The sequence below is a fragment of the Antennarius striatus genome, chromosome 9 (assembly GCF_040054535.1).
Source record: "Antennarius striatus isolate MH-2024 chromosome 9, ASM4005453v1, whole genome shotgun sequence".
Classification (NCBI taxonomy): Eukaryota; Metazoa; Chordata; class Actinopteri; order Lophiiformes; family Antennariidae; genus Antennarius; species Antennarius striatus.
The window spans coordinates 19,555,935-19,578,326 of record NC_090784.1 but is presented as its reverse complement, the minus strand read 5'-3'; positions in this window follow the sequence as shown (position 1 = coordinate 19,578,326).

Here is a 22,392-nt window from a genome sequence, read left to right as displayed (position 1 = left end):
CCGCAAACTGATAAACACTACGTGCACGGAGCAATTCATTACACAAATCTATTCAACATCAACGCTGTCATTTGCATCCTGTCAAAGCGAACAGAAGATGTATGCGTAGCTCAAATGTTATGGGAGCAATTTTCTTTGATTCTGTTCCCACTACTTGAAAATAAAGATTGATCACATTTGAAACAATGTGCGTGGAGAACTGCAGTTGCCAACATGTGTTTGCCATATTGGTGCTGAATTAAACCCTATCATCTTATATTTTTACATGCATTGTATGAGGTTGTTTCAATTGGATTTTCAATGCTAATCACTTCGTTTTTACAGCCCAGCTTATGTGCTTTACATGCAGTTCTTAACTCATCCTTAAAAGGAGTGAACAAGTGTCAGAGTTCATACTGTACAGTCTTATCCACACATACCTGCCTTTCTCAAAAACTTTTAGGAACTTTTTTTTTTTAATCCAACATTTATTCAGATGACTTAACATTTTTGTAAAGGTCGAGCCAAAATTCACACTTAGAGAAACTAATTTAGAATCCATGCACTGTAAAGATTCTGAATACTCATCTGCAGTTCAGCACAAGTTGAATTAAGGAAAAGATTAGTTTTCCGGGTATTATCCAATATTTGCTCAGACCAAGTGAAAGAATTATGTCATGAAGATGTGACGCACGTCTTTCAGCCAAGAATGAAAGAGGCCTGCAGCAGATGTTTGGAGCATCCTGATGGGAAACTTCGACAATGCAAGTAAAGTTTTATAAAACTAGAGTGTCTTTGTGTATTTGCTGTAGTAATTTCAGCAGTAGCTAAACATTTCTTCTTTTTTTTGCATTTTTGTAATCACCCCCCTCCTTCATCATTTTCCTGTCCGGTCCTTTACCGACGCTCTAAATTTTCTGATTAAAGAATCAACTGAGGTTTCCCCTTTTGAAACACCATAATGAGAAACAGTTCTCAGTATGTACTGTATGAGTGCACTGAATACTGAATGAAAAATGGATTCAGACCTTTAAATCTATTTCACACACATCAATTACACTCACCAATGGTGTCTAAATCCATGTTTTTAGACAATCAAAGGAGAAATTTAATTTTAAGTGTTTTTACCAACAATTCCGCAAAGAATTACCATTTAACTCTGCAGTGTCACTCTATTATATGTGGTCTCAATGGGAATCTCTCCACTGATGTTCAGGATTTACGACCCCCAAGTTCTCATAAATCCACTGGCAGCTCACCAAACAGTAGACAAACATTACCGACTATGTTGTGAACATAACTAGAACATATAGAGAAAACCAAGCAACTACTGCAGGAAGACATGGCTCAACATAGAGCTCAACAGTCTACCAACATTAAAGGACGAGAAACACTCATTTGAAGACAACCATGTTCTTATTTTGCATGAAGACAGGTGGTTTGAGAAGAGAGTGAAGGAAGCAATCTGGGGTGACCATCTCCACAAAGAGATTGGGGTCTCTGCCACCAACACTTAACCACATGTGACACAGTTTCAGCATCTTTCCTTAAGTGTGCCTAATGAGGCAACGCAACCACTTGTGACTCCAATGACAGCAAGAAACCATTGAAGTGCTTTTGAGTGAACTGTTAAGTTATGACCTCGACGACAGTCATTGTATTCACAACCTTAGAAGAGCTTAAATATCTGTACTCCCCAACAGTCCGTTAGAGCTGAGAAACAGGAACGTTTTTCGTATAAAATGTCATCAAAGCATCGCAACTTTGTCGGTAAACATTTTTATCACTACAACAGTGGCCAAAAGGGAAGAAACACAATGTCTACTGTATAATTAGAAGCTTTTCAAGGTGATAATACTCAACAACATTCTGTTGTCCTTATACCATCAGATATAAATGAACAATTAATGAGGAACCTATCTGACTCTCACATCTGCCTTTTTCACACAGCAATTTACCCGTCTTCTAGGATTTATTTTGAGAAAGGCAAAGCATCCAAAGCAAAGGCAAAAGGTATTTTAAGGTGAGCGTGTCATGGAGGTCAATGCTATAAACCTGAAATTATGTCCTGGCAGGTGTGCAAAGAAGATGATCTATATTTGCAAATGGAAAATAAAACAATAGCTGTCATTGACTTTTTTGTGAAACCGTTGAAAGCACAGCTAATCGTCCATGAACATTTACTAGATGATGATAAAAAGGAACATGGGACTGGCCAAGTTGGCTGCTGACTGTTGCAGAGATTCCAGACAGTTTCATATCACTAGAGTTTCATTAAATGTTCATACCCTCAGAAATGATCTTAAAACGATCCTCTGAGGCATTGTTTGATGAAATGTGTTACTCTTTTCCCCTAATTTCCTCTTACTCCGTTGACTGCACTGAGAAGCAAATGTATGAGGAAGTTTACATCTATCAATGAGGCCTAGAAATTAAAGACCACTTCTTTGAATGAAGTCATCTGCCAGCATGATGTAGAGTGCCTGAAGAAAGACATATTTAATATAGTAATTTTTTGACAGATGGCGTTTCAATTTGGTTGTCAGACCCAGGAAATTGCTTTCCCCTCTTCTTTGCTGTTGAACCGTGTTACTGTGCAATATAAAAACAAATAAGGGATTCCATGAAGGCGATAGTATTGGATCATCATCATTTGATGTTTTTATATTTGGAGGATTTGTGCCGTTAACAATTACACAAGTATGCAAGTTTGTTTTTCATTTTATTTTATGTAAACTATTTCCATGTGCCTCTGATCTACTCACTGAAACAACTGTCAACGTAACATAACACAACGCTTTTGTATTTCCTTGAAGAATGAAAACTTCATTTCTCGTCCAGTAATCTTATTAAAACGTTAACTAATCCTCATGTTTGTGACAAGTTGTTTTTGCATTGCAAACTGCTCCGATTATTGTTGTTGTTCTATTGTTCAAACTACTGGAAAAGAAATCTCCCAGTAAAAAGACAGGACATTTTGCTGAATTGAGATTAAAGAAATAATTAAGCCGCCGACTCTTAAGTAGCTCTACAGGGTGAAGAAAATGCCAGCAAATCAACCACAAGAGAGACAGTTAAACAGTTGTTGGGATTTATTAAGGCAGACCATCAAACAAGAGATTAATTTAAGAGAAACACGCAAAGTATCACAGGATGTTTAAGGAGAACCAGGATCCAGATGGAAAATTAAAGCTAAATTTAGATTTATTTAGAAAAGTTAAAATGGAAAAACACTGATACACAAAGTAACAACAGAAAACTACTGTGATTGGCAAAGTAATAAACACTAAATCACCTTTAAGGGAAATACAAAGTAACAAAAGAAATCTAGTAAGGTACTCCAAACTGGAGACATAATCCAGTGTACATAACCACAGGAAACTAGAGGCATGAGAAACAACAGATTACAAGAGAGGAACATGAACAGAACAACAAGAGAAGCCAGCTTAAAAAGCCTCAGGCTAAATCAGCCTGATGGGGTTTAGGTGTGGAGATGAGGCACAGGTGTGGAGATGAGGCACAGGTGTGGAGATGAGGCTCCGCCCACAGGTTCGGCCCCACGTCCTGCCACAATTTGGTACTGCGGAGCAACACAAACACAAAACTATGAAATAAAAATTTAAAAAACACCAAAAAAAATACAAACTTGATACAAAAAAAATTGGGGAACAAAACCAAATGAGATCATTTTCAAGTGTTCTGGAACCTAACATCATAGTTGTCCTTCTGTACCCTCAGTAGTATCTAGTCCTTGCTTAGAAGGATGCAACCTTCTGAGAGCATGCATTTACAAGATCGGAAAAATTTCTCTGAACAATTTCAGAGGTATCTCAGATTAATATCAATATGGTTTGAATTGAAAATGATCTTCATGACTCACTGAACATGATCTGGATTTCAAAGAGACAATGTTACAAATAATGTTTTTGCCCAGACACACAGTTGGCTCCAATGACAGATGTTTAACCCTGGTCATGCTAAACACTATTGTCTCTTAATGTACCGCAGTGGTTTGTCACGACAACAGTTTTGGATACTCCATTATTTTCCTCAGAATAAAACAAATTATTTGAGTGATTGCATGCAGACATAGATAAAGTCTCGTCTGAGTCATGGCTCCAGTGTGTATGAGCTCAAAGCCGGAGAGGATTTGTCCTGATATATGAAGTACACTACGCTATACTGTACTTTGGAATTAATACTGCATTAACTCTGGATTTATCAGCCTTAGCTGACGATGTCCCTTCTTTTCTGCCAAAAGCTACTGAAAGTGAATCCCTGATGTTGATAAATCACTAGACTTTAATTTGTGAGAAAAAACCCCCCAGAAGACTATACATATTACTAAATCTAATATGTGTTGTCTCATTGAAGGAAACTGCTGAATTTATATCATATGATAATCTTGCTCTTGTGTTCAAAGCAGAATTATCAGTGTTCACCAATAAATTTTATCAGCCACTAAGATATTCATAGCAGTTTATACAGAAATTCTCACTTGGTGTCCCTGGATGTGATGGATTAATCCTTAACAGAGACCTGGATATACATGTCAACGAAAAGAATAGCTCCGAAGCTACGGAGCTGATGAATTCACTGGAAAACTTTGAACTTTCCCAAGGAAGATGAAACTCATCACCGCGGTAACGGTCTAGACATGGTAACAACAACAGAGTTAAACACTGATAGTGCGTCAGTGTCAAATTTAGATATTCCTGACCATATTAGTAAAATATAATTAAAAACTAAAAAGTTTTATTTTTCTTTGTTCAAAAGTCAAGTAAGGGTGGAAAAAAGTTCTGTATTGGCAATTGATCTTTTGGATGTCATCAACCTCAACATAGACCAACTGAGAGAATGTCCCTTTGGTTAAAACAGTGTTCATTAAAACAGAGATAATTTGTTAAGTAGCTGAAAGAAGATGAAGAAAACCTTTACTGATACTCCACTATTGACCAGCTACTCCGCTCCAACCTGTTCACAGCCTTCTGCAGTCAGTTGTGCAGAGTTTGCATCATCCCTGCACTGCAGCGTAACCAGAATTAGAGCCAATACTGCCTCTGGTATAATCATAAATGATCTCAGACAGACTTGTGAAAAAAAGATGTGATCATGGGAAGATACACCTACACCGCATTGACTGAGCTTTGGAAATTGTCCATCTCGTGCATGAAGCCTTTACCTGGACTGTTTATAAATCAGGCCTTCAGCAGTGTTTCAAACCAATAGCAAACCTTAACCTCATCAGTTCTTCTTCTTCTTCACAGCAAATCAGTTGCCTCCATCTAGCCCTGTCCTTTGAATCCTCTTCTCTCACACCAACTACCTTCATGTCCTCTCTCACTACATCCATAAACCTCCTCTTTGGTCTTCCTCTAGGCCTCCTGCCTGGCAGTTCAAAACTCAGCATCCTTCTACCATTATATTCACTATCTCTCCTCTGGACATGTCCAAACCATCTCAGTCTGGCCTCTCTGGCTTTATCTCCAAAACCTCTAACATGTGCTGTCCCTCTGATGTACTCATTCCTGATCCTATCCTTCCTGGTCACTCCCAGAGAGAACCTCAGCATCTTCATCTCTGCTACCTCCAGCTCTGTCTCCTGTCTTTTCCTTTGATTGCAAATCAACCTGGATATCCCGGTGGAAATTCAGTTGAAATTCAGATGAATTACATACACGAACAAAGTAAAGAACGGGAAAGGGTTAGAAACATGGCTGTGGCACTATCTGCATCCCTTATAGATTCTATGTATGAGTGAAAGGTAAGACATCTGGAGTCACTATTATGGAAAATCACATCTGTGTTGGTAACTCATAACACACTGATGACAAACACATGAGTCCAAATGCTAGGAATATACCTCTGAAATAAAGATATCAGAGAATTCTTTTTCATCACATAGTTCACAGGTATTTTTGATCATTCAGGTTTTAGTGACTTTATATCAATTAGAGTTTATGATGTTGGCAGAAATGCAGTATATATTCTCTGAGTTTTTTCTGCATAATCCCTGTTTTTATGTTCTTTTTATGTAATTTTAATGTAAAGTCAGTGCTTGAAATGCCTTTGTTCCAAAGCACTTTGAGCTGCCTCCCATGTATGTTTATAAATGAAGTGGATAAGGTTACAATAGATTGTATAGGCATGTAATCTATTGTAACCTTATCTACTTCATTTCTAAACATGATTTTTTTTTTCATTCTCTCCTCTCTCCACTAATCTTCTTTCCTTGAGTTGTCCATGGATTACACAGCTCTAGTCACGCTCCTCTTCACCGATTGTGTTTATTTTTCACTCGACCATCATTCGCCTCCTACTGATGTCCAGGGTGTTAATCACAAGTAACTTTCTCCGTTGTGCAAAAGAGCCTGGCGTAGTGTCAAACCTTCCCAAGCGTCTCTGTGCAAGTGGTGTGTTTTTCTCCTTCAGAGGCTAATGAGTTCATGAACACTCCTGTCCTCCACTATGTAGGCTTTTTTCTGCACTTTTACACGTTTTATGTCCACATTGATATTTTTCATTTCTTAAAAAGCAATAACTGTTGATTTTGCAGATGACAATTTATGTAATGCTATTTTCTGTGCATGTGAATGTATTGAACCTTTACTGGACATCTTTGAAAATTGGAACTGATGTCTATTTCTCATCGAGGAAGGGTATGATCCACCTTGTGAGAAACAAAAAAAAACATCAATGGCTTGAGGTCAACAGTACAGCAGATCTATGCCACATGTTTGAGCCAGGCTTTTCACAATAGGGATTTCTGTCATTGTCGAAAACAAAATAACAAATTCGAATTCGGGTTGATTGAGCGCTTCGGTTCTACTGGAAGGCTCCATCACTGGACAAGCATGCCATGCAAACAAGATGTGGTAAGCCAATTCAAATTCATTTCAAATTATATTCCCTTTCCCCATGGCTTTTAAACTGTAAAATGTATTCCTCAATAACGAGACACTTACTAGAATTTATCCAGACATGCAAATGAATACTTACATTTCTTTTTTCTGGAGTGTGCAGTGACAAAACATTGTAAAGATGATTTTACTGGACCTTGTAAGCAGTAATTGATGTCACATGCTTGTGTCTTTGTCATGCTGTTCTGTACAACCATTGAGATCGTTTTCAAAGAACACACTCAGCCTGGAGCTCTAACAATGTTTAGACCTTCATAGTCACCTTATAGAGTTCACAGCTTGACATGAGGAGATGTGAGCGCTGTTAGAAATGCAGCCTTAAAGTACTGCTTGACAAGTTACAGGCAAAAAAAGCAACCCAAGACTTGAGCAAAGAGGTTTTCTTTAAAATCCCTCACGGCATGATGTAGTGATGTCAGCACAAAGACATTCGATCGCCTTGCGTGACTTTACAAAATTGTTGTCAGTTACGGAATCTCCACCCTTCTGTTAACTTGAACGACAACCAGAAGCCACAGGTCTGATGCTAACCATAGATCAAGTGCTCTTTCCAACAGTTAGTTCAATAAATAGTTTCAGATGACACCAAAACACATCTGATGCATGGGCTGCAGGAAAGAGCACGAGAACATTAATGCCTCTTTAATGCATCTCCCCTCATGTTAACTAATCACAGTCTGGACATCCTCAGGTTTTATGTGACAGTTTAATTGACAGCAAGGGTTATTTGTGCTATTTAACAGCTATTGCTGCAGTTTATTGCCCACATAATAAATTATGACAGCGTACTTCTGTTGGGAGCGCGCAGTAGTACACGTCTTGTACCCTTCAGCCATCATTAATAGAAAAACTATTGACTCACAAAAGTTATTTTAAAGAAGAACACACAGCCGCTTTTGTGTCTGTAAGTCTTCAACCTGTCATACTGTATGTGTCAGTATCATTTTTGAATAACATTTTTTGATTTCCGGAGCTCATATTCATAACTGCACAATACGACTTACAGAGGTATCCGTTACATTAAAAAATGAGAATTTTTTTCTTTGAAGTCTGACATAAAATAAATGTTTGCCAGGATTCAATGTGTTTCAGCATAGAATCCTGGCACATAATACAATAAATGAACAGTTATTTTAGCTGCACATGTATAATTTTAGTCACACTGGGTCCATGCTACCAGGGGTTCATTGATTGTTTTTATCTTTTTATTTTCTTTTTTCTTCATTGATGGTTTTGTCAATGCTAATCGCTAAAAGATATCTCCTAATGTCTTTAGTGATTGCTGACTTTCCATCTGCCCAGACCAGAAGGAGGACAAATTTTGACTTTTAGTATCAACATCAAAGACAGATTGGTAACACAGTTTGTACAAATATTAACATTTCCCAGCTGTCCCAGTCCTGCAGTCACATGACTTTTGGGATGTCCTGGTAATTTACACGTATCTAGTTAAATGTAACCACAAACCCAATAAAAACGGGGGCGGCAGTGGCTCAGCGGTAGAGCGGACGTCTTGGAACCAGACAGCGCCCAGCCATCGGCAGCTCGATTCCCGCTCCAGCCAGACATCTTCAGAGTGTGAGCTAACAGTGGGAGGTGTAAGCTCACCTCCCAGCCACTGCCGAGGCGCCCTTGAGCAAGGCGCCGTCCCCCCCACAAGCTGCTCATTGGGGCGCACCCCCGAAGCTGCGACCCGTCCACCTCTCTTGTACTCGTCATTAACTACATGCCTACAGGCCCCTAGTGTGTGTTGTGTTCAGGGGCCTGTATATGATTTTGTGTGTGTGTATTCTGACTAACATATATATATATATATATATATATATATATATATATATATATATATATATATATATATATATATATATATATATGCATGTACAAAAAAACTGGAGTGGAAAACATAATTTCCCCATTGTGTGGACAAATAAAGGTGGATTATTATTATAATTAAAAACGAGATGAATTAAAAAATAATAATGGTTATTATAATTATGTAATACAGTAATTGTAAAGTTGCTGATACCCTGATGTTTTTATGCAACAAAATTATATAGTAAAAAGGTTAGTGTCTCCAATTATACTTCAGTTTAAAAAAAGCACGCAAAACAAATGATATGCTCATCAATTTTACCCAGTCGTGCAAATTTTAGCATGCTAATATACAAAGATAAGATGGTGACAGGTAAAGCTATTATTAACATGACATTTTAGGGTTTAGATTACAGCATTCCGTTTGCACATACTTTTCTAGCTTTATTATGACTTCTTACTTTCGCCTCCAGTTACGATGTGGTTATGGTTAGCGCAGGACGGAGAGAAAAATAGGAGAATGGTAGGTATGGGTGGTTCATAGAATGATGTTATGCAGAGAGCTAACATTCCATGTGTTTTGTATTGAACTGATTGGGCCCTTTCCCTCGCGGACCTCTTCTGCCTGCTGCAAGTTTACCTCGAAGGGCAAACTGGGTGTGAGTCTGTGCATGTGGCTGGAAACAAGTCACACATGTGGAAAGTGTCATTCATGCTTTTCCTAGTAGCTGCAAAGCTGTTGTATTATTTTGGTAGGTGAGATCAGTACCATCACTGAGAAGAACCCACACACTGTAGTAGCAGGAGGTTTGTAGTTGCATAACAATAAGCAAAATGGTTTAATAATCCTTAATAAGGTTTTGGTAAAGGGATTTAAGGAAAGTGAGTAATTGTGAAATTCTTTAAATAACTCTTCAAATTTGACAATGGAAGATACAAAATTATTACAACTGTTAAGGAATAAATTTGCTTTCTAAAACAAACCCCAAATAATGTTTCTCAAAATTACAGTAACAATTATTTAGACTGAATTGCTGGAATCACATCTAAACCAAGGCCACATTTTTTATAGTCCGTGAAATTGTTCTTTTTTGTGTTAACATGATGCAGTAATTTCCCTATCAGTCTATTTCAGACTAAAAAATGGTTTCCAATCTCATGTGTTCCTTTTGTGGTGAACGTCTACATTTTAGGACTGGTAAACTGCTATAAAACATATTTTATTGTGTGTGTGTTTTTTTTCCATTTTGCAGTCCAAGTTCAGTCCAAGTGTCTATATTGAAGTAATAATTGTGTTTTCGGACGGGTCTGGAAGCACAAAGCAATTAACCTGCCTGTTGTATACACTTCAAAAAACTTGTTAAGATTGGAAGGGTAATTGAAACCACACTCCAAAATAAATAACATTTTTGTAAGTCTTTTTTCGTGGTTAAGCCAGAAACAGATGTCCAATCTGGCTGATGAATCGGAACCATCTGAAACAACCCTTTTAATCTCAGTTTATTAAACATACCTTTCAACACATTGACAGGAAAATGTTCTAGAGTCATTACAGACTGGGTTTTTTTTATGCTTGCAACCTGAGAAGTTTCTATAGAGTGTGTTGTTTGTCCTTACAAGTTCCTTACAAGCAAAAACCATGCTTGTAAGTAACGATCTTAAGTTCTATCGCACATAACAAGTCCAGGCATCAGCTATTTTGCCTACATACACAACTACGTGTGTTCCTGTTAATGCTGATCTACAAATTACATAATGCGTAGTTTGACATTCCGGAAGACTGAAGTGTTTACTTTGAGGATGTTTTTTGTCATTTATAATGTTAGTATGGGTTAGGAATAACCCATACTAACATTACAAATACGGTCCTGACCTGGGTCAGGACCGTATTTGATATGACAGTGGTATTATTTACATATTCCTTATGGATGGAGAATAATCTCCAGCTGACAGACAAATATAGAATTACTTATGACAAACCAGTAACCCTGGCATATACAGTATGGGTTTCCTATAAAGCACATGTTTATATAATTTTCTTTCTTTTGAACACCTGATTCTGTTCAACCTTGAGGTTGAGAGATAGTTCTGTCACTCAGAGAACCACAGTTACAATGTAACCTAAAATTCAGTTATTCATTCATTCATTCATTCATTCATTCATTCATTCATTCATTCATTCATTCATTCATTCAGTCATTCATTCATTCATTCATCCCTCCATTCATTCATTCATTCATTCATTCATTCATTCATTCAGGGAGATTATCGCAATCGGCTAGTCTCCAGCCACTTCTCCGACTTGCGGGTGATAGGTGTAGCTGGCTAGGGGCGAAAGGCAAGGTACATTCTGTAAGTCACTGTCAAATACAAATGTACAAAACCACCATACCTCTGAAGGCTTTTTTATACTATACATATATTCAAGGTGAATGTAGATCTGAATGGATCCATGCATGCACACTTTGCTTTCTGTACATCATCAAACACATATTTAAAGAGCTAGTGGGTAAGGGCGAGACAGGTGGAAGAGAGAAATACCACTGGAAATGATAGTTTTGTCACTACACAGCTCAAGTATATGTAGTGTATATGTCTTTCTCTATCTGTGCTTTAGCACCACGTCTTGACTGCTTGGTGGAGATCCCAAAGTCAGTGTCATTATGGATGCCTTATTTAGACTGAATGTGCTTAGCAGCATACATAGCTGAGGGGCCTTACATGATTTTCAACTCTGTGGACGATTTCCCATATAGATGGAATCTGTAAGGAGTGGAAAGGTGAAGTTTTCATCTCCTCAGGCAATAGTAAAAGAGGCATTTGCCTGTCTTTTATATGACAAGGCTGTCCCTCTTTAGGGTTGTTAACTTGCACCAACTGGTATGTCAAACAGACTTTTTTTGTTCACAATGTTTACAGCCATCAGGACATGCATGTGACATCTGTAGCTTCTTTGTACTGTCAGAGAAAATGTACTGCGCACTTAAAGCTTGACTGCTGCCCTAGCGGACATTTAATATTCCCATTATCAAAGAAGACAATGATAATAAGGCAAGCCAAGCACAACAAGACTTGTTACACATTAAGGCAAGTATGATTTATTTTCAATGGCAAGCAACCATTACCAGATGTACATTTCAGAGTTCCCGTATGTACATGTGTCACCCTTTGAACATGCATGTGTCTCCCATTCAGAAGAGGTTTGGAAGCAGAAGTCATGGAGCTCTGCGTTAGAAATCTTAATGTGGTTGTGATTAATTGTGAGCAGTAAACACAATGATTGAAAACCATTTGACCCTCCAAATGTTCTGAAATCAGAACTAACACAATATCCACTTCAGACATACGTTATACACCACTAATGGCTATTTAATAAATTCACCACATCTGTCTTAACAACACAAAACTTGACGTTCAAAGAATAATTTGAGTAACATTTATGAGTTTCTAAGTAAGGAGAAGTCTAAGACAAGATCTCATGATTTGTTATCCCTAAACTACAAGTCAGAGTCAGTTGAACTATTTATAAATTACTAACAGCCCAATAATGGTGTTACTCAGCTAATTGAGAGCATGAAATTATTGCATCTTGAATCATTATAATGAACTGTCATTACCTCCCCAGGGGGATTTTTTTTCTTTTTTTAACTCATTTCTGTCACTGCTAAATCACTGATACTAATCCAGTCATCTCAAATTACCCTTAAAGTGCATTTCATGGATTTTATTGGGACATCAATTAATACCAAGAAATATCAAGAACACATAACATTTCAGTTCCTCCAAATCTCCCTTTGTCTCAAATAAAACCATGATTGTGATGCTAGAAGAAACACTTATTATCCTGTATTAAGGGTTTTATAGATGGTCAAATGTCATTCAAAAAATCCTTTGACACTTTGCTTACTTTAGCATATATGTGATCATATATAATCTGATATATCAACTATTCTGGGGATTAGGACACCAAATGATTTGTTTTGCCAAACCTACAAAGTAAAAGGAGTCAGAAGGAAAACATGGATACTGGTTTCACACATTAGTACCCAAATTCCTGCAATCCAAATGAGTACAATTACCCTTCCTATACTTGTTCCCTCAATTTAAACATTTTGTTGTGCGTGAAGTGTTCTCAATTTTTTATTGTCTTCCTCCCCTTCTATTTTGCCCTTCCCAGTGTCATGTCAGATAAAATAAATCCACAAAGGACACACACAGACAAGATTATGGTTATTTTCCCAGATTTATTAGGAATTGCAGATAAACTTGTTTCCAATAAAATCAGAAAAAAAGGGAACAGCAGACTTTACGCTTGCAGCAGTAACTTACCACAACCACTACCGTTGAGCTGGTCACGGTTATGATGAAAGCAGACGTGATCTAACTTGATCAGTCCCAGAAAAACCTTCAAGCTTTGTTCGCTTTGTTCGGGTTCAAAAACATTTTGTTTCACTTTAAAATGGCCCTGGAACAAGTGAATAGTGCAACAATTATTCACAAAAATGTCAAAGAGCTCAAACCCAAATGATCACAAAGACGTCAGAAGGCCCACCATTGGTTTCACCTGTTAAAAAATGTATGAATTCAGATGTAATTTTCCTCAGCTGTCATGGTTTTGTGATTAGCAGTCACCTTTCACTGACCTTTTAGAAAAGAGAGAGCTATTTGGAGAGTATAATGTACTATATAGGGTAAATTCGCATATGTGAAATACATGTGACAGCAACCTTTCAACTATATCATCCCTACCTCCTGAAAATAGCATCATCTTTGTCCTTGTATTCCCCCAACATGCTGTAAATGCAGTGGATGGACAGCTATATCGACCAGATACAGTCAATAAAAGTCCTCACCAAAGTTTTTTGTTGATCTTATGTTTGCCTGCTAAAATACTGTAAGACCACAAAGAAGAAATGCAGTCGCAAATGTGTCAAAATTGCATCCAAGTTTGAGAAACTGGAAAGAGTGATCTAAGGAATCTCACATCCATCTACACCAACATTTAATGGTGCACAAATGATGGAATGTTTTTGAAAGTAGGTGAGGCATGAAAGAGCCCATAAATAGGCTACCAGGCTCAGGATTTGGGAGCATTTCAATGCCACATTACCCCAATGTGAAACAACACAGGAGCGAGCTGACTGTCTTAATCTGCCCTCATCTTCCACAGACAGCGTGAAGGGAAAGGCAGGCTGACCTCAGTAACACCAAAACTCAGTGCAAAATTTATGAGACCCTGCACAGCGAGAAAGTCAGGGTGATGCCAAATCGGCTGATTTTGCCTGCCCAGTTAGAAATGCCATTAGACTGCTTCAGTAAATTCATCACAATAAAAAAGAGAGAGGGGGGGGGGGGTTAAAGGAGCTTGTCTAATTTACAGGTCCTCAGGCCCGCCATGGGAAGAGTGTTGTAGTTGGCTGAGGATGCCTCATCACCAAAACTGCAGCCAATGACAAATCTTTCCTTTCTCATGAAGTCAGGTCAAATTGATACCATTAGAGATTAAAGGCAAGATAGTTAATCTGCATCAGATACCAACAGAAGATTTTGGTTTTGAACTACACTGACACATTAAAACCACGCCACTGCCTAGTCATGAATTTACGTCAACCTGTATAAAGCGGAACATAATATTGTAGCTCAGTAGACCAATGGAGTGGAGTCAGCCACAAAGATGAGAGGGGAGAGTGTTGGTTAGAGAGCACAAGGACAACACAGGGACTAATAATCCCTTCTCAATAGTCTGCACATCTGGGTTCTGATCTACACCACAGAAAATCTCTATAGTCTGGTGCATTCCTTTAGACTCAGGTTTAGTTCCTCCTGGAGACAAACGCAGGTTGGCTCTTTATCCCAATTCCCCTGTTGGAGCCATTATTTCAGACTTCATATAGGTCATAGCAGGGGACCAGTAGTCTAACCGCTAATCATTTTCAAAACAGTCTTACACCCTATTATAAGAAGTTCAACATACCAAAGCAAGCCATTTAATTTCAAATGAAGTTTTCTCGCCATGCGTAAGGCAAGAATTAATCCTCCCCTCAGGACCTTCCTTAAAAAAGACTGCTTTGCTAATCTGTCTGGGTGCCAAAAAGTTCTTTCTGGCCTCGGGTACAGAGACCTTGGCTGTGGAAATCATTTTGCATATTTGTGGACAATAGTCTAAGCTCCTGCCAAGCATGTCAAGAATTAGTTATGTTTTAGATTGCATTTAATCCCTGATGTATTTTATGAGGAAAAGAAGAGTGTGGCCTCTGAAGATTGGGCTAAAAAAAACAACCTACAACTCCAGTGCCACTCAGCATTCAAACAGAAATTCTGTTGTATAAAATTAATAAATAACACTTTTTTTAGTAAATAAATTTGCAGCAAACATATAGCAAGAAATCATTGCTATTATAACCTTGTGCATTACTTGTATATAATAAGAAATCTTTCTTTGTCTCTTCCTTTTGATCAATTTCTTTGTATGCACCAAAGACATTGCTTATGGACAAGTCTCGCTGCCTTTTGTATCTTCTTGACAATGGTCAAAATGCAGTCCTTTTCTTCAGATCCAGTCTTCCAGAAAGTGGTATTTGCAAACACTTGTGGCCAAGCAGACCACAAGGAGGTAAAAGAGTTGTGGGGAGTTTTTGGGGGCATGGGAAATGTATCCCTCTCCAATGAACTTATTCGATTATTTGAAAGATGAGCAAAAACTGAAAGGTTCACATCAGTGAAATTGAAGAAAAAGGGAAGCACTTTTCACATCGTGGAGGTTGAGTGGATGTGGATGTTTTGTTTTATGATCACCTTTGAGGCGGCAACAACAGCATCATGGTTAGCAGGACCATGACAGCCCTTTGGTAAACATGTCTCAGAGCTATGTAGAAAGGCGCCAATAAAACCTTGCTGCTTTTTCTTGTCCTGTCTTATTGTAAGCTGCTCTCTCCTTAAAAGGTAACGTGTTTTGAACTATTGTGACACTGGATTGTTTGCCAAGGACACATGGTGGGAAAACAATTACAACTAGAAACAATCTGGGACACAGGTCATTAAAAACTAGCTGTTCCAAACAAACATTCAATGTCTGTCTCGATTGGTAGCCAATGACGATACTAAGCATTTACTATCTACTACAAATTTCATGTGTGAATGCAATAGCAGTGACAGTGACCTAAATCTGAGTAATCTCCAGAAGTGCACTCCGGAAGTGCACTCAGTTCCGTGAGTCTTGGACTTCCGTGGGACACAAATGTGCTCCAAACAGTCGATAAGAGTGTGAGAAAAGGTAATACAGATATAATCTGGTTCAATATCAGTATGGGGAGGGTTCATAAACGTTTAAAATTACCATTAATAATAAGATAAATAGTTTGTCGCTCTATCGTGGAATTCGTTATTCACGTGTGGTTCCTGGAACGCATTAACCGCAAAGAACGAGGGTGCACTGTATTTTTATGGCAAAGTAATGTGTATGCAAACACGGAACATTGTTTTGCGTGCAAATATATTTTCAGAAATATTTTGTATGACATTTCACTTTTTTAAAAGGTTTTTTTTAATTTTTTCGGTCTGACAAACAGCATGAGCTCGTATATGTAGGACGCTACTCTACAGCATAAACCTCGGCAGGGGAAAGAGCTTGATTTTCAAATGTCTCCGGTTTAATGGCTTAACTCTATGGTCATGCACTAACATCTCACTTTCTAACATGGAAGAGTGTTTGCCAAACAACAATACCGGCCTATGGATGTGAAGTTTGGAGCTATATTGTCTAATGCTGTATTTACTCTTGTGTCCCTCTGCAATTTGACTGTATTTTCATAATTTCTTGGCTATCAAAGCAATATGAATTAAAATGACTGATATCAGTTATAGTCTACCTCACATGGACATTAGATTGATATCAGGGGTGCATGCTAAAACCTTTATACTGGCATGTATCAGTATGACATACAGAAGAAACACCAATTGTCTGTCTGTGGAAACCCTCACCATTCAGGTTAGGGCTACTTAGATTCCATGAGGGCAAAGCCAAGTATACATTATATTTGAATGTGAAACGGAATGCATAAAGAAATCACACTGGAGGCGAAGGAGGCTCCTCACTCAATGAGTCTGTGTTCTCACGAAGATCAGGGAGGGAACAAGAGGCAACAGTCCTTCTGTGCCTTTTCCCATAGCTTCTCATCCCTCTACAGGCCAAGTCTTCTGCCAAGAGAGGTTGCAGGTGGTCTCCAGGCAGCCTTTGATCCTCACCAACCAGGGTTTCTTGGACAAATCAGTCAGTGTAATCACTTATGTTTTGGAGAAACAGAAGTGCTCCATTTCCCTTTCATTGCATGACCTCAGCAGTGGCAACCATACCCTTGAGCTGATAAAGACCTCTGTCCAACTAGGCTTCTCTGTTGTCCTTATCTAATTGAAAGGGCAGCAGATAAGACAAGCTTGATGAGGCAAAGAAAAACAAGCAGAGAGAGGAGAGTGGGCTGTTGCTGCCCGCCTCCGGTGAACACTATTTCGAATCAAGTGGAGAGAATTGTTGGCAGGAAGCGCTATGGCACACAGCCCCCCTGCAACTTGCCATGGAGCTCTTATTTTCATCTGACCCTTCAAGTTTACATAATGGCCGGACTGTGGTCCAGATAGTTACACTCAAAAGTGTTGAGTTCCAAACCATGTTTGCACGAGCACCCTGCGTTGGCAAGGTGAAGCTGGTGCTGCAGACCAGATGCACGGACTTGCTGTAAAGAGGGCCCTGAACTTCGTGGCAGCTCATCTTTTGGACGATGGAGTGAGAGGGCTGTTTGTCTTGGATGAAGAGACAAACTTGTTGCCAGCTTCTTTGAGCAAGTGTTCAGACAGCAACCACTGGGTTAGGCATATAAAGAATGCAGGTGCAAGAGTGTTCATGTATTTCACAGAAGGTTTGTATTAAGTTCCTGGGAACACGTCATTTTTTTGCTTGTTTTTGTGCATCCTGTGTTTACAAAACTTTCATTCACATTACATTAAACATTTCTAAATAATACAATAAAATCACCAAAAAATTGTTTTTCTATGACTCACATGATCAAAAACAATTTCCCTAATCTCTCTAAAAAATTTCAATCAATAGAAAAATTACATTTATTTCTAAAACGTTTTTGTGCTATTAGAAGAGGCACGTCTGTTCCTATTAGGTAAGCCATTTGTCATGGTCTGTGGTTATAGAGAACTTGTAATGGTGTTCCATTAAAATACCTGCAAAGCCCTTTTAGGTCAATTTCGCTGTAACAATAGCCACATGTTTCTCAGGAGATACCCATCTAATCAGGAAAAAAATAGCAAACTAAAGTCGAGAAACTTTTTCAGGTAACTAAATTATTTCTTGTAAAACTCAGTTATTACTTTCACCTGGAGGCCGAGCAGGATCATTACCAAAGGAAAGGTTCTTCAGATTTTGGAGGTAAATGATTACTGATGAAGTGCGAAACGGGAACTTCCACCAAGTGATAAATGTTCATGTTAAAAATTCTAAATGTTTTACAATTAATACAAATATTTTTATCCAACTTCCTTATGACATTAGAAAATAGTAAATATCTTGGTTCTGTTTGTTTTAAAATTCAATCTGACTGCTGCTAATGATTCAATCGAAACTGTCCCATGAGTCAAGTTCAGTGAGTGTAAAGCCCAACCTGAACAATCTTAGAAATATAATTTCACCATATTGTTCCTTATCTCAGCCACAACCTTTGGTTTACATGCCACAGATTAGCACTCATAAACACTATTAATTAGAGGACTCACAGAATGCCTACCATAGGTCCGTGCCAATAGATTATGCTATGATTTATGTGGTGTGAAACCTGTGGCCATGACAGGTCAGTGAAAGATTAAGATTTGGTGAAAATAAACACAGACGATATTACACATTACTGAAACATATTTCCCTAAAAAACAACATATTCCATCACTTCATCTCCAGCTGTGTTTTTCCGTCAGTGGTTTTTCATTAATTTCATGCCTCTCACTTTTCATTATTTCCTCTTTTTCTTCTTTGTAATTTCAAATCTGCCTAAGAACCTCCTGTTGAAACTGGCAGTTGAATCTCAATATATACAAATGAGGTGTAGGTGCAATCTGAAGACAGGAGCTCCTGGCTGGAGTGCATTGGAATTTTCAGTACTGTACTTTGAAATAGTAAAATGTGGTGAGTGTGCTGTAATCAAGAATCTAGAATTTATTATTTCCTAAAGGTGTCAGAAAAACAACAAAACCACAAACTAATGAAAAGCTAAATAAAATAAAAAAATCTATGTAGTTTTTTTTACTTGTAATCAAAATTGCTATCATTTGATTATTAGTTTTTGATTGTTACAGGTCAGTGTCTCTCCCTTGATCGGTCAACTATTACTGTCTAGAACTGATTTTTCAGCATTTTTCAGGATTGCCATAAAATGTTGCACCAATTCTGTAGGATTCTGATGGGTGAGACTGATTTGGGGGTTTTATTTAGAATGTCCTCTGTTTTATTTCCAATATAATGATTTGAACATTTACTGCCCTCATCACATCAAAATCTGTGCCTGTTACCATGTCAGTATTAGCCTGCTGCTTGTATCATTTCTTTTTTGCTCAATCTCACAAACTGCTAGCATGCAGCCATAAATTCTTAAGGAACTAAGGATGTTATGCTGCATTATTAAACCCATTGAGTTGTTGATTCCTATCTAATTGGAGGAAAAGTCAGAGGGACTGTAGAGACCATTAGACTTCAGCACATCGGTAGCGCTGTAGATAAGCCATGAAGCACTCTCTCCACAAATGTTGGGTTTCTATTGCAAACACTCAACAAGTCTATAAGGAGGAACAACCTTCAGACCTTCATCAATTTTTCTCCTTTTGTTTAGTCGGGCTGGCTGGAGACTGTTCTCCGTCACCCAGCTGGTGTTCCAAATGTGACTCAAAGCAGAGACCCTGCAAGTGAGCCAGGCTGAAATATTATCCACAAATTGACACATTCACATGAACAATTGAGCTTCAATGCACTGCCACTGACATGTGAAAAAGCATCCGTCAGATTAACCCCATTTAGCTTATTCTCATCTCAGTTTGAATTTTAAATTTAGAAAAATAGCTGGAGTAACTTTTCCCTCTCAGATCCTCTCCGCCTGGTATGTTTCATCAAATGAACGGTGGGGGAAAAAAGCAGCTGTTCATTATTCCTGCTGTGGTGTATCATAGCCTCTTTTAACAGCATTGCGGAAATAACTGTCACAGTTGTTATTTGTGAAACCACATTGCCTACTTTTCAGATGCTGTGATTTAATCGCACACACTAAATGTATTACTTTTTTCAATTTCGTAGATTTTTCCTGTCTTCTATTTTCAAAACCCTTTTTGAAAATTGTTTTTTTGATGAAATTCTTAATTTCAACTAAACAAGATTCACCATATGTTTACTTTTGAAGGAAAATACAGAACTTTTCACATATCCGTTTTTATTGCACCTGGGGTTGGAGACCAAACCATATGAACCTTAAGGAACTGCTTGGATTTCAAAATGTATATAGGTCAATATATATGTCAATAAAATCAGTTTCAGGCCATGAAAGCAGGAAATTTATACTGATTATTTGTAAAGAGTGAAAAATATCTACCACCACCTTATGAAAATGAATAGTCTTCCTGACTTAGTTTTTGCCAGAGCTTTATTAAACATAGATCCTTTACTGATATCCAACTACCTACTGTTCCTGAGTCGTCGGTAAATACCTGTGGAGGCAGGTTAGCTGAATGAATATGTGTCTGAAGTAGTTAGAAACAAAATACCTATCAGCTCCATGAATACAAAACCACAACATACAACATGGAAAATATGGAACTTTTCAAAAGCCCAATGTTTTTTTATTGAACCTGGGTTGGAGGCCAAACCAAGTGAACCTTAAGGAACTCCTTTGTTTTCAAAATGTTTTCAATTATATAGGTCAATAAAATCTTGTACAGGACCTACAATTGTGTGCTGTAAAACTAACCTGCTCTGGAAGTTTGCTATCTAATGTAATGGCTTGATTTAGTGTTACTTTTATATTTATTTTTATGTTTTATTACTCTGTCATACCCGATGGCTATGTTGCACTAGCACATGTGCTACCAATGAAACAGCTTAAACTGGACAGAAATATTGCTTGAAATATTGCTTGAATTTGGATGTTAAAATGAAAGTTTTTAGATTTTATCCGAGAATTTTTGTTGCTCCAATTTGACTTTCTCCAAGTTATATTTTGATTCAAAGAGAAGGAAAAGCTATTTTTTTAATTTAAAAAAAGCTTTTATTTCAGTCAGGTATTATTTTATCTGTATGAAAATGAACAGAGAACATTCCTTGGTCTCCCTGCTGTATAAACTGAATACTGGATGGCGCCTCTCTAGACCGGAGAACGAACTTGCCTACTTTGGCACTTATCCACACTAGTGTAACATACCGCACACACTGTGAAGGCAGCATCATGATGATGAGACAAACTTGGCCTTCCACACATCCTCTTCTCAAATGGGTCACCTGAAGGCATGCATGTAACTTATACTGTACCCTTTTGGGGCAATTTCACTTTATCCATCTTACTAATCCCCCCAATTTTTGAAATATTCTTTAGACTTAAAATAAAGCAACCACAGTAATCTACATGAAGACCACCTGCTGAATTTATACTTTTGATTAAACTGATTTTTTTTATTTGATAAAAAAGGGCCATGGATTTAATTAACTACAGAGGGTTATGCACTAGCCACTTTTAGGACAACAAGAAAGAAGTGCTTTTTTTAATATTAGAAATCTAATCCTCAAACTGTGGTGCTTTGAATCTGCATTTAGCTAATTTATAAAAAGGTCAAAAAAATATGAAAGCTTTTTTATGACAAAATATTACATGCAATGACATCAGTATTTCAAATTCTTCTTATGTTGCCTTAAACATTATTTACCAAAACTGAAAATGAATCCTTCTATAAAGTGGCCCCTATACACCTGATTAATCATCTCCAATTTGCACAAGAGTGTGTCAGGTATAGGAAACTGCAAATGCTGAAGATGAACAGAATGTTGGCATATGGTAAAACCTTAATAGAGACTACGTTGAGGCCCTCTACTGGGATCAAAAGAGAATGGCACTTCTACATATTCAAAATGAATCGTTTTGGAATTTTTCAGTACTAAATTACGATTTTCTAAATTGTTAGGAAGTGAATTGAAGTGTATCATTATTTTTTTATATAATTTTTCACAATCATCTGTATCAACAGAATTTACCCTGTTGTACAAATTATTAATTTGATAATTATTGCTGAGAGGCGTTTATAGATTTACTTATCATTTTAAATCCAAATAGTTTTTCTACAGACTTCATAGCAGTGCTCAAATTGTCCTCAAGTAAAACGAGAACCAAGGCAGTGAGAGACTGCAACATCCCACGACTTACCCCGACCTGCTTCCAGGGTAGGTCAGGGTACCCTGAAAGTAGTATCTGACAAGTGGATAGCTTTGACCTTTCAGGGTAGGTAAAAGCTATGTGCTAGCTTTGACCATAGATCAAAGCTAGTGCATAGGTAGATCAAAGCACAAGCTTTGATCTGTGGTCTTACAATGGCGTTCTCCCTCGTCTTGCTACCATACCTGGTTCCTGAGTGTACAACAGTTGAAATTTGGCCTTGA